The following is an 18,073-nucleotide window of genomic DNA, read 5'->3' as shown; positions in this document are numbered from 1 at the left end:
AGCTATTATACCATTATAACTGTCATTACATAATAAATGTGACTTCGAGATATTATTGTTGCATTATTTATATAGCCTCTTTCTCGTGATTACGTTGAGGTGTCATTATAGTGTCCCACACTACATACTTTTTAGTTGGCTTATAGTGTGATCGGGCGGTACGCAAAATACAAATGAACAGGTATTTGGCCGGAATGAGACGAATTAAAACTATGATTGGATGCACCCTTTCCTTAAAAAAAAACTAAATATCGGCCGACTGTTAAGTTTGCAGTGTGCGCATTTTCTTAACAAATCCTCGGAAATAACGGAGCTATAAGACGGGGGATTCCGATTATTCATAATTCGATGAGCAATTTCGTAGAAACAAGCTTTCTTAATGAGATGTTAATCATTTGTTTATATACCGGAATCCGTTCTTGTTTTATTTGATTTGATTGTTCATCGATTATGTAAGTGATCATTTGGTTATATCGACCTTGCCCCGAAACTGAGTAGGCAAATATATTGAAAGACTAGGTTCCTCCAGACGTTTCACCCGAGTCCCATAGGAATTAATTCAAGCCGCTGGATAAAAAGCCTATAGCCTCCCTTAGATAAATGGCTATATAACTCTGAAATACACGTTTATATCGGACCAGCAGGTCCTAAGCAAATGAAGGAATACTTCAGAGATATAATTTTAGTGTAATGGTGTAGATATAAGAACTGACAAAAGAGGACAACGGTGTCTCGTGGGATGTAAGAAGTGGATATTTTGATCAGTACTTACTTCTAGCCACTATTTCTGAGGACCAGTTTCTAAGTTAAGGGAAGATTGCATTGTGCCCCCAATTTCTTAAGTCCATAGGTTAGGATATCAGCAAGATTTGATTCGGATATAGTATTTGTATTTCGAGACATTCTGGTATAAGTATGTGTGCTATTGAAAACTTCATGTAAAATGACTATTAATGGTAGTTGGGGCATTATTTAGTAATTGCGTTGTATGTATTATGCAGTTTAGTGTTAATAATTGCCAAGTTCATGACAGTAGACCTAGACAGAAGTTTTACACCAACCAAATTAATTTATCATTCGTTATTTAAGGAAATGGCGTACGTGTTTGAATATGTTTTTATTTTGATAGTTTTTAAAATATTATTTTCTCAATTATATTTGACTTTCCTTTGTCAGTTTAACAATCATATAAACTTTCCGTTTTATAATTATTTTAAGAGCTTTAGTAATTGGAATGATACGAGTAGAATACATAATTTTTATGTATTTAATTTCCAAAACTGAGAAGGAAAATACAATAAGATTTTATTGTATCCCCGCTGGTTGGCTGTATATATTTCCAAGTTCGCCCTTCCCGCGGCTTAGTTGATTGAGGTAGGCGCACATTGGCAGCACTGCTGACTGCCTGCGCGAGAGCACGCGCGAAACTATAGTTCGGAAAGCTGTTACATTTCAATTGTATGTGAAAAGTGGAGTGATTACCAGATAACATTAGTTTATGTAAACAGGTGAGCTTTTAGAATAAAGACATATAATTTTAATAAGTAATATTTTTTATACAGGTACTTTATATTTAAATTTAATGATTTTTGATAATAAAAATAATTCTGTAATTCAATTCTCACGCCATGTACGCCAGTTGCGTAAATCATGCGTTACGAACCTTTACGGGCTTCACGCCTTTAATTAATCTTAATTAGCCCATTTAATTTAATCAGCCACAAAACAATAAGTGAGAAATAAGAAGCTATCGCTTACACGTAAATATTGCACGCTATAATTAATTCGTTAACAGAGGGGTTTAAGATATTTATCTCAGTGTGGGAAAATAACTAAATACCGCGTACGTTGCACTATGTTAGAAATTACTATGCCTTATTATCTCTGATTGATAAAATATTTAGGTTGCTGGGAAATAGTAACTATTGTTAGCTTAGATGCTGTAACGTTTTATCGTTTCATAGTATTTAATCTTTACATACTTCATTCAGTTACTTACGTATTATTTACTTATAAAAGTGTAATTATACGGCACTTTACTAACTTCGTAATATTTGGTCCACTTTCTATAATGATAGCCAAATCAAACCTGTAATAAAATTGTAACACCATAATTAGCGGATTACACAATGTCATGTTGTAAGGACTGGTTTGCCATGCATAGATTTCATACGACATACATACTATTTAGTCTTTATTGTACTGGCTTGCATCTTAAACAAAAAAAAGGAAACAGATCAGAAACTTGACTTTATTATGATAGAATATTGGAGTGTGAGAAAGATATTAAGTTTTTAAGTTTTTTGCCGGTTCATCTCCATAAGAATAAATATTTTAGACCCTATACCGGTCTACTTTGACGTTTCATAAGAACCTATAGTAGCCCTCTATTAAATAAAATTTGTGACTTTGAGAGGAACTATGTATAAAGAACTGATAATACCATATCCATATTGCATGAATCTAGTAATATTACAGTGTCACAATACGGCTGTAAAATGTGATGTTAGTAAACCTTAACAATAAAATTGATCGCAGTAAATATTCGGTTCGTTCACTTTACAAGACAATGTCATTATAGTAGATACTTCTACTATTGGCGGCCACAATGACTTATTATTTTTCACTGTCGCACGTTTTTCCTCGACACGGTTACGGTTAAAAACAACGAGGTACCGCAGTGTTGTGAAAGACGTGAGATCTAACTACCTATTTAGTTTTTCACGGATTCGATTTTCATTATCGATTTAAAAACAATGTGTATTAATGTAATCGATTATATACGTCTGTTTATTGCAGTTGTTTTAGTATTAACCTATTTTGTCGTTTTGTGATAAGCAGTACTTAATCCATTTTTTTTAGTATGTAAGTATATCGATACAATGTTTTTGTTTTTTTTCGAGTTAATTAATTGATCCTGTCTTCAACAAAGTGATGGGAACCAAACAAATTAATATATGGGTCACTATTTAAAAAGGAAAAGTTTTGGTAGACTAATTATGCTTTTATACTGTTCCGACGCCGATTTAGTGTGTGATAAAATATAAATTTACCGTTATGAAACGCAAAGCCTAAACTCAGGCGCAATAAATTATGTTATGTATTATTTAGCGATTTATTCAATACGTGTTTATATCATAGATAATTAAAATCAGCAATAAGCATTAAATTAGAGTATTTAAATGAGCCCATAAACTGAACCGTAGGTATTGTAAAAATATTCTGAATATTTATTGTCGTAATATTTTAAAATATCCTAACATGCAATTTAGTTATTATCATAAAGTGATGATTATGTACGAGTAAGTTACATAAAGATGAATCTTCATTAGTTCGTGCTTAGAACTTGACGGTGAGCTATGAAAGTGATTTTAAATTAGGAAATGACGTACATTGTAACTACAGATTATCTAACTCATTTCATATAATATCTTATGCGTTGTAAATTGCAGTTGCGTAGCGATGTAAAATATTGAATAGCTATAAATTTTCATGAAGTTATATAGCTCAATTTTACTACTTAATAAATTTTAGTGTATTACTTAAATATTAATAGGAACATTATGCTAGCCTATAATTTAATTTATTTGTTTTTTATTTGATAAATGCACACTAACATTATAAAACGACATCAAAGCAACGTGATGTTTGGTTAGATATATTTCCTTATTTCTTTGTATTTTGATCTAACTTTGAAGTTTGAAGACAAGTCTATTTACTGAAGCCACATACAAATAGAATAATAACTTGTGTTTATTTATTTGTACGAAAAAGAATTTTTGTTACATTTTATTTCCTTAACTTTCAACCTTTTTCACGCTCCAAGACGCGGGTGATGGATGTGTTTCAAATTCGTAAGAATTTTTGTAAGTTATATTTACACTAAAATATTTTTTGTATAAATGTTTTATAAGTGGTATACAGGTGATATATAAGTCATATACACCTGTAACTTACTGAAGTTAACAGTCAGCTTTAAAAGATTGGAGGATTCATAAAGAAGAGCCATGTGAAAAATACCGTAAGAAACAAAAAAAAAGCAAGTTATTAGATTTAGTACACAAAAGTGCAAGAGTTTAAAGCTTGTTATGACGAATAGCATAATCACATTAATATTTGCACTGTAATAATTGTACGTATAAAGCACGTAACATGATACGCTTCTTCTACAAAGCAGTTAAGTTTGTTAATAATTATATGAAACTAGCGATAAATATCAACCATTTTGGGTTGTTTTTATTACTTTCTGTGAATAAGTTTATTGATAAATATTGTTTAATACACAATGCAACATGCACAGACAAAATCTCCCACGATTTTTGTACCGATCGAGTTAGAGAACGCTCATTAATTATATTAGACAGACAGGCAGTAAAATTACTATTCATGCAAATTGTGTGAATATTTGTAAGAAACTTTTGCACTCACTCCGTGGAGTTTCTTTAAGAGAAATGTAAAACATGGCAACATTTAACTTTCTGCTGTTGTTTTTAGATACGTAACTTGGTATAGAATATAATGTTATATTTCCCCGTAAGTAAAAAAATGTTGTTTAGTCAATTCATCACTTTAAATTGCAATTATAAAGTAAACTAGAATTACCTCATAATATGTGGTGCAATAGTTTTTGGAGAAACCTATTAAGTTTTTGGTGACTGACCCGGATTAAATGCACGCAATTGTAATTACGTGGACATTTGCGGTTGACTGTACATATATTGAGCAAATATGTGTATCACCTATGTGTAATTACGTATGGATTTTTACTTTTGGTGCGGTTCAATTTTTTATGTTATGCCCTTGACAACTCTCTTAGAGATTATTTGCAATAAGCTTGAAAAGAATGCGTGATAAAATAAATATGTATTTACTTTAGTAATAGTAACTGGGTTGAGGAGGTCAGGCAGGGCAGTCGCTTCTCATAAAGCACTGGTACTCAGCCACATCCGTTTAGACTGGAAGCCGACCCCAAAATAGTTTGGAAAAAGGCTCGGAGGATGGATATACTTTAGTAATAGATTAGTAACTATACCTCCGCCATTTTTTGAGGTCGGTAAATAATGTAAAAATAAATTAAGTTTTAGTTAATTTTTTTCTCTTATTTCACCGGTTCCAGATTGATACATAAATGAGTACAAACTCGAGCATAAGCGATATTGAATGTATTCGTGCATAACTCGTTGGTTTTTTCGCCAAAGAAAAAAAGGAAATTATAATGCGAATGTCGGATTCAGAGCAGCTGTTTTGGCGGTGACGTGCGCCATTGAACACAGAACATGATTAGGTATCTTGTGTGTTTTTGTATAGATTTTAGGGATATGAGAGTTGATGACTCTTTTTCGTGTAACCTCATGATTAAGTAGACAGTGATAGTGGAAAAAGAGGTTACTAAAGCAAAAAGAAAAAGCATAAGACCTCCATGCTTTATCTAACTGGCTACAAATTAATATATTTTTTTCAAATTAAGACAGCCCCTTTTTTATTGACTTTTTTCTATTCTTTATACAAAAAAACACGTCTGAAGCGACGAAACTCTATGGGTATAAGTTTCCCTTTCAAAATTATTTCTTCAAAATAATCATTAACATTATATGGATTCCTATAACTTTCTTAACACACCATTAGGTCTTATAAATGCGATGGTACCTTTAACAATATTTTGTGGGTTATTTATGAAACAATAAATATTTATCTACGTTTATCGTTTGAGATATGGTTGGCAGTTAAGGTTATGGTCACATATTCTATCATGATTTACGGTAGGCGTTCACGGAAATCCGTTGGACCGAAAAAATAATATAGCAAAAGAAAATAATGACAATACTTAGTACAAAAAATAAAAGTAATATTTTTATATGATGATGATATATGTATATATCTTCTATATGGTGAGCGAATTTAACAGTTAATGGTAAAAGCAATTATCATTGAGTTTGAACCTTCCTAAAGTATCCAAATACTTTTAACTTCGTTGTTGTTGTTGCTCAGGTAACTGGGTTGAGGAGGTCAGACAGGCAGTCGTTCCTTGTAAAACACTGGTACTCAGCTGCATCCAGTTAGTCTGGAAGCCGACCCCAAAATGATTAGGAAAAGGCTAGGCAGATGAGAATTCAAGAGCGCTAACTACTGAACGCAATAGACAGCTTCAATCAATCATTCATTGCGTCTATTTGTTTAATCTTTCACAATCACTTGAGTAATTTTTAAAGCAATTTGTATAACATTATCTTTCTAGATCAAAACATATGAAGATTAATTGAATGGAACAACATCTACACTGATTACTTTAATTTACAAGAAAGTTTTGGCAAAAATAAAGTGCCTCTATATATTAAAAGTATCTTAATGCGTTGTATCATCATTTTTATCGTTCGTATGCGTTTACGAAAGTACCATTTTTTTCAAATTACACATTTGTCATAATTACATAGGTATCTTTTTTTATTAAAGAAGTTGCTACATTTTTTGGACTTGAAGTTTAGTAGGTACTAACTGCGAATTTGACATTAGCTTCGTACAAATGATGTCAAACAATCTCTAATCGAAATCAAAGGATGGATTGGTAAATGTTATCCGCAGTTAATCGATTATGATCGATCGATAGATTACAAATGCCTTTGAATTAAATGTAAACAAACATTATAGAATTTAAACCATATAAAATAACATAAAGCAATCATAACACAAGATTCTATGAGGCTCGTGGGTATTGTTTTAAAGCTTAAACTGTTTATGGACAATAAACCCAAAAGTTATTGTTTTATATGGCTTCAGGCGTTAACTAGAAGATTTAAGCCACATTTATTGTTATTTGACCGTTAAGTATCGTTCATGTAATCGATTTATTAAGGTCTGTAACTTTGATTTACTTTATACTCAGTTTTACTGTAGCTAGGTATGCTACAGTCGATTTCTATATGGAGAAATAAAAAATAATTAAAATTGTAAGTTACCTATACTTATTTCGTTCAGTAATGTCATGTCACTCGTGTCATGTGCAAGTAAAATGTTAATAACAATCAAATTAATAACACAACAGTTTTGCAATTCGCTTTCAGAAACCAACAATTCTTGTAGCGGGCCAAGGTTTTTGTCGCAGACATGACAAAAACATAATTATTATTAGGCATATTTCTTCCCGACGGATTGGTGAAATCGACTCTCGTTAGCAAAACGATGTTTCCTCATTTCTTTAATATTTTTTAAGCTGAAACAAACGAAACGAAATTCATTATTTTGGGCTAGGTAATGAGATTTTATATAAGTAGATACCTCTATTGTACTACATAAGAGAATTGTTCCGTGACGTACCTTATATTGTGACGTATACTCGAACTGACCAATATATATTGAACCAAAAAAACGACAACTTTATAATGAAATCGAGCAAAACCTGCAATGAGTTTATTATTAATATTGTAGCGCTATTGATTGCTTTTATTTACTTTTATTACCATTAAATGGGTACAGACCTTATGTGAACCAGCTTTGTGCTACAATGCGGTCAGTTATGCAATGTTTCGATTAACTTGAGTACGCGCAATATAAGGTACTTGTAGACTGCAGTTTCCGTCCCATCATTACTAATATGAGGTAAAAAGTCAATGTGTTGGCTTGTTTTGCTTCTTCTTACGTTAGAATGGAGAGGAAACTAGAAGTAAGTAATATAGGAAGGTACGCCCCCTTATGAATGTTAAGTAAAATATCGGATTGTGACCGGTCATCTTGACGGACACAGAAATTAGGTTTTGAAAATTGGTTATTCTATGAACTTTTATCCGTGTAAGAAGTTCTGCCCTTAAAGGGCAAAACTAAGGAAACTAATGTAATTTAAACGTAATAGAAACATAAACTCCTAATCGTTCGGTTATTAACTTTTATTTACTGTGTGATGTTTTAATCGCTGAGAAAACTTGAGAGACCTGTTAATTACAATTTATTTGGAGATAAATAAGTGAGACAAAGTTTTAGCTTGATCCCTTCCTATGCAAACTCGTTAACGGACGGTTAACGAGTTTAGGAAAGTAAGTTTAGTTTATTTACTTTTTGTTGTTTTTAATCTGCAAAAGGAAATATTTTGACTTTATTATGCCCAAATAAACAGCCTGTAGTTATTTCTTTGGAAGGGATACATTTAGCTAGGTGCAAGATATTTTTTACTTATTTCACAATTTTTATAAGACCCTTATAAATGCATTTTTTGGCACCACAAAATAATATGTGTAAGTACCTACACGAGAATTTTTATATTTATTTTCATTAAAAGAATTCACAGACAGACCGACACAAAGGTTTCATAACCAGTATACACACTGACATTTTCAATACAAATTGAGCACTATTTAAATTGAAAAGCCCAATCAAGAGAAGAGTTAATCATTATCTGAAAGTACAGCGTATTATATTGATTACTCATACGTATGTATGTACCACGTAATAGTGCTATTCAGTAAAGACCTACCTAGTTTATTTAGTGTGTTTTCTACAATTTAGGTTTTTATAGGAACTTAACTAATTATGAAATCTTACATTAGAAGCTTATTTTAACTGACACATAATATAAATGATTGAATATTGATCTTAATCGAATGCCTAACTACCTTTCCTTTTTCACGCGCTACCGCGTATCTCTAACTGCAAACCCAAAACAGCAAAACTAATAACACACTTCGTGCCTACCAACAAATTGGCTGTCAATCACAATTAATCATGCGAAGATTACATCAAGATTGAGCATTTAAAATCAACGCAATGCTGCATAGGTAACCGGTTTTTTGCGTCATTAAAGTGACCTGAGGCAAATGTACGACGTATATGCGAGGGCTCTTAGTCACATGCGTACCTTTCTTTGACCGCATATTACCTTGAAACCACATGTTCAGACTTCAGTCACGTGTTGTGATAGTCGCACTTTTGTTTGCCCTTGGAAACAATCTACAATCGAGTAGGCCTGTTAACAGTCCCCAATTAATCCAAAAATAATAACTGCCAGTAACATACGTGTTGTAATTGCGAAAATGGTCACCTATGTCATTAAGGCGTGTTCAAATTGCTTTCTCAAACAAATATTTTTGGAAATTAATATACTTAATTGAGTAATAATAATAAAGAGAGAATAAAATACTGGCCTATTATTGTAAGCAACAATAACTTTTTCTAACGGCAAAATGCAATCAGTTGTGCAATACTCGTAGCTCGAGGAAAGTCGCGTTTTGCAATATGTGCATACAAATTGTATTACGCACTAGGATACTTTATGATTTCCGTTCCAACTATCTCTTGCTGATGTTTTAAAGGAAACTGTATTTAACTCAGTAATGCTTATAAAAAGGTACTTACCTGCAATAAGTTATTCTTGCGCAACTATCAAGTGATCTACGATTTACTTTACTTCTGAAGAGTATTTCTCTAATGAATCTTTCATTTGAAATAAATGAATGTTCCTTATTGTGCTCTTGTCATTTGTTTTGCTTTGACCAATTTGATATTTTTCATTGTATCACATGAGTCTGTTATAAAAACAAAAATACGAACCAACAACATCTATTTTTGCCTGCTGCCTAAATCTGAGTAAAAGACTAGTGGTTAGAATTTGCATAGGTAAACAAAAAATATAGAACCTCATTTTTATATCAAGTAGGTATCAAAATGAATATTTTAAATATTGATTTCCCAAAAGGAAGAGTGAAAATTTATGGCACGACTCTAAATTATGGGCTGGCTTTTCAAATCGACAGCTGATTTAACAAAATTTAGATTGATCATTAATTCTCAGTAACTTCGCGACTAAACGGGTGTTTCTAGACGAATCCGACTTTTTGGCCACAAGTGATTTAATATAGAAAAAACTTAGCTTTTTTCCATTATTGTTGAAAAAGTCATAGGTACTTGAGTACACACTTGAGTTTTCGCTATTTTTTTGCCTAATATTCTTTGTCAGTGTTTGTATTTGTGTTGCTTAGTAACATACCTATAAATTGTAACAGATTTAAAATTAATCTACTTATATGTATGCTTATGAACAACTTCAGATTCATCAATCAAAAACTTACATATATTTTACTGTTATTGAAGACTGGCTTGAAATGATTTTCTGATTGCTTCAAAATTATTGTAAACATAGAGTAATAGAAAATTGATGACTATTTCGATACTTCAAGTCCAATATTATACATGTCTTAATCTAGAAATTAATTTTGATTTTGAATTATTTCAGTTTTTTTCAGAGCTAAGAAAATTTAAATGATTATTCTTTAGTTTAGCACACTTGTGTACACATGGAAGTTATGCTAACAAAAAAGTTAGTTTGTTCAAGTGTTTTTGAAAGAATTCATACATCAGGAATGCAGGTTGAAAACCTCAACAATTCAGATTTACCACAAACAACAGCCGTTATAGAGCAATTGAGTTGCAAAATATATTCGAAAGAAAAAACTAAACTATGTTCGGTAAATTCTCACTTGTACTGCAAAAGCGAAGTTTAAATAATGTATTTCTTTATTAGACTTTATGGTGGGTACACACGATACAGAACTTAAAGTCTGAGTAATAATCTAAAGTCTGAGTGTAAATAAAATATGATAACAAGATGTTTGTCCAGTCTTATCATTGAACTTTATACAGACTTTGTATGCACCGATTTGCTGCTTAGACAAAATTCTATGAAAGTGTGTGAAGTTTGTATCGTGTGTACCCAACATTAGGTCACAGTTTTTTGTCGCAAACACGAGTGAAGTCCATGCATACTTTGTAAGCAAACTTTTTAATTAGAAGGTTTGTCATACCACAAGCAAGGGACACAAACATTTGGTCTCTTTAATTAGGAACATTCCGGATTTTTTCCCCGAGTGAAGATTTCATGCTTTTTAAGAGTAAAAGCGGTATTTGACCTAATAAGCGATTTATTATTAAACCGGTTATAAATTCGCTACTCAGGTTAAGTAAAGTTGAGTTATTAAAGTGCTAATAATACTATCAATGCCAATATTATAATATGATAACGACCATTGTTGTACAGATTGTACAGTTATTATCTATTGTCTTTAAAAAGGTATTAGTCGATCCTGAAATTTGACTTCACTCAAGAAATTACCTGTTTCATGGTAGGTAACCCATATTTACTAATCTATTACCTACATGAAGGTGAGTTACAGAATATCAAATACCTGTAATGATGTAAATATAACATCTGATCCTCAAGGTCATTCTTGTTAGAACACTAGTGGCCTTACTACAAAAACTTTAAACCCTGTTTTACACTTGTCTAATAAAATTTTGGCTGCAAAATGAACCATATGTCAACGTCATAATTTGACATTTTTTTAGACAAGGCATAAACTGACGTTTAAAAGTTTTTGTGGTAAGACGGTAACTGGTTTACGTGGCCATTAATCTAAATAGGCTCATTATAAATTTATTTTATGCTTGCTTAAATAAATAATAATATGTATTAATAAAATTGTAGTTTGTTGCCGATAGGTATAATTAGACAGTAATATAAAACGTTCAGTTTTGCAAGAGTTTAATTCATTGCACATATTATCTAGGTTTAAACGGTTGCTAAGCTATACAATTATTTCAAAGTCAAAGTCAAATGCGTATATATATATGGAAATTAGGCTAATATTATTCAGTTTCAGTTGCTATAAAACTTTTTAATGTTGTTATTTAAAATGAATAAAATTCATTATTAGGACCATTCTATTCATACGATATTTTTAACTTCAACGTTTGTTTCATGTGGGTTTTAGGTACGTAAGCCTAGGTGATACTAAATAGGCTTGTCCGAATAATCTCTCACCACTTTGTCAACTACACTTCTGTAACTATTTACAGAAATAACCGCAATCCGGACTTGTCTAATTTATGCCCATGAGAGTTACAGAAATAAATCCTTATCGATTTTGTGTCTTCTCAGCGCTTTATCTTACTGAGGGTTCTATTCTATTGATGGGAATTTGAGATATGCTTAATTTGAATATTTTGAGCATTGCTGCTTTTGTAAGGAAAACTTTGGTAACCAGGATACTCAATTCTAATAATACGTAATCGAAGAGCAACTGTCGTTTTGGAAGAAATTGCTAGAGAAAGAAACATTTTGGTGAAACATTGAGAGCAAGTCAATCTTGAGATTTCGTTAGCCACTTGAAATATAAATGATTCACGTTAAACACTTATTATTTAATAACATATCTTGTCATGGCTGGCATTAAAAAAAAACTTATGTTAATAAACATTTCAAAATTGTAGTTTATATTTGCTTCCAAAATCGGTAAGTAGGTACCTAATTGTAGTCTTGTGCAAAATTTTATTTACATTTACATATTTTCATTACAAAACTTATTCCGTTGTTTATTCAGCCGAAAAGGTTTAATTTCATTCCATTCCACAGCTACTACAATACGTGAAAACAACCAACCAAATTGGATGGCTAACATTTTTTGCATCAGCAAATTGAAAGTATGTTCCCCTTAACTAAACGGAATTAATTAAACCTGGCTGAATTTTTTCTGCGGAGAACAGAAATATCTCCCTTTTTCTGGTTTTACGATAATTGGAGACTGTCATTATAAGGGGTAATGTAATGGTAAATACTGTGGTATTTTGCTAGAATTATATTTAAAACAAAACAGAAACACCTGTTCGATTGCTTTTCAAGAAAAAATATAAAGCATCAAAAATGCTTAATGCGTTTGCCTCCAAGATTGTTAGCTACAGAGCTTCCACTCGAGGTTTCAACAGCGGCCTGAGAGAACTTCTTCCCCAGTTGGATAAAGACCAAGAAAGAAGTATTAAAAGGTTATACGCTGAATTTCAGTACAATACTTAACTTAAACTTCTTAAATAGTAGGTCAACCTAGAAATTAAATAGGTCTGTACTAATTCAACAGATACAAAAAGGACAGCCTGCTTAGTTAGTTAAAACTTAATTTACGATCAGGCTTAATTAAATGAGAAACACGTGATTGGAATCCTGGCCGCTACGTACATTACCACGAAATCTATTACATTTTAACGACCAAAGATATTTGTAACGGATACATTGAAGGTTGCGCAGCTGGTCATTAATGATCGTGGTTTGTTAATGTTTCAATGTATTGCAACATACTGGGTGATGGTATTTAGTCGCTTCGTCGAGCAGGCACGAGCTTTTAGAATTGGAGAACTAGTTCATTACTGGTGCGTGACAATTACATTGAGATGTGGATCCGAGCTTTAAGGTGTAAAACGCGTGGGATGTTCTTAACAATTTTCAGTGGAACGCTTCCCTTGTAAAACATTCTCGTACTAATTTCCCATTTCAAATGTTTGTTTAAATATAACTCAACCATCTCATTATTTTTAGGCCATAATCAGATTACTGAACTGAAAATAACGTCGAGTCTAGCAAGTTTCTACGAAAATAACAATTTAATTAACTCTTCAAACAAGAACGGAATTTCATATCTTGTCTTCCAGTATTATCTCAAGTTGGTACAGCAAAAACAATTGACAATCCAGCTCATTTAAAAGGAGAAATTTCTATAATTATGAACATGTACTACCTACGCTTTTAAGACTTTTCGAATTATCTTCAAGCTTCATAAAATCATGTATGAATAATTGTGTTATACCATTCATTAAGAAAATTAGATTCATAATAAAAATTGAGTTTTGTCTGACATGTAGATTGGGCGTAAATTGTATTCTAAGAAGATTTCAGAATCTACTAGAGCTTCACTTTAGAACCACTTTCTGTAATAGGCACACTAATTGCCTCTATGAAAGTAATTTGGGTATTTTATTCCCAATTTACTATGTTCATTTCATCATTAAATTACAAACTAATCTTTGGCTTCACCTTACTTACCACACCAATGTTAGTCTGATAAAAGTTTGTGAATGTTTGTTACTTCTTCATGCGTAAACGGTAGAAAGGATTTTTTTGAAACTTGGCAGTAATGCAGCTCCATTTTTGTATGGATGCAGGAAGAAGTTCTTTTAGGAAGCGGGTGCAACTGTTGGCAGAAATTTTAAACACACTAACGTCCCCACTCAGAGACATTTGATGATTAGTTAAGTCACTCCTTAGTGACGGAATGTCATACAAATCCTTCACTAAGGAATGGCTTAAGTAACCATTAAATGTCTCTGTGTGGGGAGGTAAGGTTGTTTTTGAAGTATCCACATTTTCCACTGGACTTCAAGTCTTAATAACTACTTTTGAAAATCAATAAAAACACTGTGTGCAGTTTATACACTTGAAAAGCAATTGGTGAGCGTCCACTGTCACAAATATCAATATTTGTCCGTCCATTAAAACCTCTTTAATGAAACGATAGAATAGGTTTTATTATTTTTCGCTTCTTTTGTTTGCGTTGCAATTCCTGTCCACGTTGGTTTTGAAATAAACTTGAGGAGGGAACGGGAGTTATTTTTATTTGTAGAATAATGAAAGGTGAATTTCTGTCATGCATCTCCGTGTGTTGGATATTTACCGTTTTACACATACAGAGGCATAGTACCTAAGTATTTCATTTTAAATCTACGCATCCTTGGGTCATCAAAATTGATTCACAAATAATATATAACGGTACCTAAGTTCTCGATTCTAGCTAGTACCTAAACGATGATTTTAAAAGCAGTCTGTAATACACTTGTAAAAAGAAACCAGAGCAAGTTGTACAATATTACAGAGATAGGAATCGTCTTCAGAGACACGTGTCCACTTAGCGAGGTCAGCTCGGGTCAAACCGATACCATAAAGTTACTCGTGTATTGGAAATCACAAACTTCTGTAATACGATTGTTTTTTATATGTATTGATGACGATAATATGAAAGGTTTTTTTAATTAAAATAAGGCTGCCGAAACTTACACAAAAAACGATTGAAAAAAATACGAGTTAGAAGATGATTGTTTTTAGTAAAACACTTTTACATAATATGATGAATTATCAATTTTACAAATAAAAAAATACAGAAATCCTCTTTTTTTGGGAATTCGATTAAAAAGCCGTACTTTATAAAATCGTTGTTATTTCAAAATCTAACGCAGTTAAAATAACCAGAATGGTCACGTTCTATTCATACTTTCTCTGATACCGTAACAAATATTCTGAATCGAATTGCTCGATTTAGTCTCGAGGACATTTATTTTTAGCCATATGCAATGTTTCGCATTCAGTTTGTTTCAATCCAACGTTTTATTTAGAAATTAAATATTATTTTCGAAGCAAAAACTACTAGATTCAATGACGAAGTCATCCAACGAATCATGAAATATATTAATTCGTTTAGTAATTAATCAGACACAGTTTGGTAATTGAAATCAGATAAGCCTTAACGGTGTTACGAATGAAAAACATCTATCAATCAGGCTGTTAATCGATTGCCTTATAAATACAATCTAACATATTAAGTAGCTACAGACCAACAATTAATGGTTACCATCCTTCTGTCGAGATTGTGTATTTGGTAAAGTTCCCCATTCAATATTTATTATTCTATTTTGAAAAAGGAAAAGCTTTAAGTGGCCAGTATCTTGAGAAAAGTAGAGACGTAAACAGATACAAAACAGGTACAATTTATGATAAAGCAAAGTAAAATACGATCACGGTACTGATATTGGAACAGGTATTGATGGTCCGCTGTGCTCGCCTGTACTATCACGCATCGCTTCCGACTAACACGTCCAGACAATTTTCCACACAGATGTACAACAAATGCTGAATATGTATTTTTTCGGAGGTAAATCCGATTCAGAAGTTTCTTTGTTAAATGTAGTTTTAAAATATAAATAAACAAGCCTTTCATTTAATTATTAATGTTATTATAAAACTTATAACACTTTAATTAATTGCGTGCGTAATAAGTAAAGATATAAAAACAAATGACTGTCAACTTTCACACTTAATAAATATGTGTCAATGTCAAAAATGTGAACAAAAAAATAAGTTAACATGAGTAATGATTGAAAAGTCGACCCTTTTTTAATAAATATTAATATTGTTTTTAATGCTTTCGAAAACGTGACACTAATAAATAACTTTCAGATTGTTTATCACAAAAATCAATTTAAGTAGTGTGGTTTATTTGGAATTGTGATTAATATTTATTGAACGCACTTGTGTCAAATGAAGTACATGTCTAAATAAATCTGTTGACTGTAAAAAGTGACTTTTCTAGTGATTCGATATCTATGTAAATATGATTTTCCAGTCGGCATTCGCTTAATTAGCCACTCGCACTGAACGAGATCCAGTGAAAGTAAAATGCTCAGCATCTGTTAGAAGTAATTAAGAAGTTTTGCCTCTGATCTCTATACAGGGCTTTAGTTTTACAATTCGCACTTTAATGGCCTTACTACAAAAACTTTAAACCCTGTTTTACACTTGTCTAATAAAATTTTGGCTGCAAAATGAACCATATGTCAACGTCATAATTTGTCATTTTTTTAGACAAGGCATAAACTGACGTTTAAAAGTTTTTGTGGTAAGACGGTATAAGTTTAACAGTTTTCCTTGTTCAAAATTGTCTTCTATTTATGAAGGACTTGCAGTTTTTTTACTTGGGTAATTGCATTTTATTTAAGAAACCACACAAATGCAATCGAAAACAACACCAAATTACAATTCAGCATATGTATTTTAAAAAAATCTACCTGTCTCGTATGACATCATTGCCACTAAAAGTAACAAGTATGAAGAGCTTATGAATTCACACTTGAATCTTGAAGCATTCACTTCATACTCGCACACAAGAATTTTTAATCTTTCTGCTCCAAAAAGTGCTTTGTTTTCGCACGGTATTCATTTGTAAGCCCTTTTGTTACAATATTTTCATTTCGTGTCCGTTTCAGGGTCCTGAAGCATCTATTATGGTCCGTTTAAAATATGATCGTACAGTTTATAGGTGCCTATCTTTATATGCAGTGACGCTCTTATTCCATTAATTGTCTCCTTATTAAATTGTTGACTTAAGGAAATCAATAGAGTTTCAATAGAATTAAGTAACATATTAAGTAATGAATAGTTTCAAGTAGGTATTTAACTGAAAAGGCTACTGTAAACGTATTCGTAATTATGCGAGATTATAGATTTGTTCTGCAAATTTTCATTATCGGTTACGAATTACGAATCTAATTGTGATGAATTGTAATTTGAATATCTAATTAGCAAATCTTCAATTTACTCGCTAATTACAACAAACTTTTGTCGTAAAAGTCCTTATTAAATTGAGGTGCTTAAATACTTAAGCACGGATCCTCAACCTTTGATAACACGAATTGATACTAATAATAAAATTGAGCGGAATCATAATAGCTTTATTAATAGAAATGTTCTTTAGAAGATATTTACTTGATGATAATTATCTGAACTTTTGAGGAAATGGTTACCCATTTAAGTGACTTCTGCTGACGGTTCAATATTTTTCATATAGGTAAGTAATTTTTATGAAAAAAAGTATTTTTCCGTTTGTTCATCATCCGTAATCTATACTTATGTACATATAAAACATCAATATTTGTCTGTACTTCACTGGTTTAAATAGCAAAAGAAAGTTGTTTTATATAATGTATTTTCAGTGTGAAGGTTACATGAAACACTTTCGATAATCAAGCGCATTTAAAATTACAAATATAATTTATGACGGATCAATTAACTGTAACATACTTTGTAAATGTAATTACTGAAGCAAGTTTGTTATAGTTATTAACTTTATATCAAGGAGCGATCGCCAATCTCATTATTGAGTTATGCAATGTCTACTCTTTTGTATAAACTGACTGATTGTCAAGCGTTATTAATGTATAGGGATATTGATTTTTCATAAAGACTGTTAGACTTTGAGAACCCTATTTCATAAACTTAATGTCCACCCATCAAAAACACTGACCGTGTCAATCATAATTTATTTTTAATGAAATAAACTACTGGATAGTTTCTTTAACAATACCATGCATAAATGTGTAAGTTACCGTATGTTGCGGTATTATTAGAACACTAACTCGACTACCCACAAAATGAATGATCTAACTCAATCAATTATCATACCCAGTTAACCAAATCAATACATTAAATATCTACTATTAT

General features: G+C 31.7%; 1 protein-coding gene across 3 annotated transcripts in view; it reads left to right on the top strand.

The window, feature by feature from the left end:
• The first annotated feature begins 1,373 nt into the window (after positions 1-1,373).
• The window catches only part of LOC110380476 (peroxidase), a 68,628-nt gene continuing 51,928 nt past the window's right edge, over positions 1,374-18,073 (top strand). For all 3 annotated transcript variants that reach the window (XM_021340504.3, XM_021340501.3, XM_021340485.3), the window contains exon 1: positions 1,374-1,508. The gene's annotated coding sequence lies outside the window, so the exon portion shown is untranslated. The remainder of the gene's footprint in view (positions 1,509-18,073) is intronic.

The sequence above is a fragment of the Helicoverpa armigera genome, chromosome 14 (assembly GCF_030705265.1).
Source record: "Helicoverpa armigera isolate CAAS_96S chromosome 14, ASM3070526v1, whole genome shotgun sequence".
Lineage (NCBI taxonomy): Eukaryota > Metazoa > Arthropoda > Insecta > Lepidoptera > Noctuidae > Helicoverpa > Helicoverpa armigera.
The sequence above is the reverse complement of the archived record's forward strand: the minus strand, read 5'-3'. Positions and strand labels throughout refer to the sequence as shown.